The 1,246-nt window shown below is 32.0% G+C and overlaps 1 protein-coding gene across 1 annotated transcript in view; it reads left to right on the forward strand.

Moving 5' to 3' along the window:
• Positions 1-1,246, forward strand: part of LOC115296439 (olfactory receptor 2J3-like) — an 11,813-nt gene that overhangs the window by 2,909 nt on the left and 7,658 nt on the right. The gene's annotated exons all lie outside the window — the stretch shown is intronic.

Consider the following 1,246-nt stretch of genomic DNA (forward strand, 5'->3'; position numbering starts at 1 on the left):
TATATATATATATACAGAATGTATTGTGTATAGACAATATGTATTGTATACATGTTTATATTTATACAATATGTATAGCATATATATGTATTTATTGTATATATGTATTGAATATATACTATTTATATTTTATTTAATTTATTTAAATAAAATTTTGAAAGAAAAAATAAAAATAACAAGATTAAACAAATTAGAAACTCAATTTTAATTCCATTTCATTCACAATGATATTTGGATATAATAGCATCCAAAAACATGGGATGAATTTTGCAAAATATGTACTAAATCTGTACAAGACAAACTTCAAGTGATTCTGAGAGAAATTAGGATATAAATAATTGGAAATATAAGCCTTGTTCATGGTGGATCAGAAGACCTAATATTGTCAAGATGTCAATCTTCCCAAATTGGCCTATAAATTCAATGCAATTCAGATCAAAATGCCAACAGGCTTCCTTATAGCAACAGTGCATTTTATACCACTAATGTTAAAATTTATGTTTTAAAAGACACAATTACAAAATAAAAGTCATCCCATACCCTAGAAGAATATATTTACAAAACTTCTCTCTGACAAAGGACTTGAGTCAAGAATGTGTAAATAACACTTAAAAACTCAATAAAGAAGATGAATGACCCAATAAAAAGGGTAAAATATTTTACCTAAAACTTCACAAAATAAGATATATCAAGTACAAGAAAAGATAGTGAACATCTCTAACCCTCAAGAAAATGCAAATAAAAACACAATAAAAAAGGAAATCTTGTCCACCACAGGTGAGAATGCAACCTGGTGTAGCCACTGTAGAAAACACTCTGGAATTACTTCAAAAAACAGACTTGCCACATGATCCAGTAATTCCACTACTGGGTATTCAACCAAAGAAAATGAGAACACCAATTTAAAAAGACTTATATGCACCCCTGTGAGTATTACAGCATGATTAATTATTACAGTTTATTGTCATGTTGGTTTCCATAACACCCAGTGCTCTTCACCACAAGTGTCCACCAACCCCCTTCCCCTTTCCCCCTCCCCCTTCAGCCCTCAGGGTTTTTTTTTTCAGTATTCAAGAGTCTCTCATGATTTGCTCCCTTCTCTCTCACTAACGCTTTTCCCCTTTTCCCCTCTCCCATGGTCCTCTGTTAGGTTTCTCCTGTTAGTCCTATGAGTGGAAACATATAGTATCTATCCTTAACTGCCTGACTTATTTCGCTTAGCATGACACCCTCAAGTTCCATCCAC

The sequence above is a fragment of the Suricata suricatta genome, chromosome 7 (genome assembly GCF_006229205.1).
Source record: "Suricata suricatta isolate VVHF042 chromosome 7, meerkat_22Aug2017_6uvM2_HiC, whole genome shotgun sequence".
Lineage (NCBI taxonomy): Eukaryota > Metazoa > Chordata > Mammalia > Carnivora > Herpestidae > Suricata > Suricata suricatta.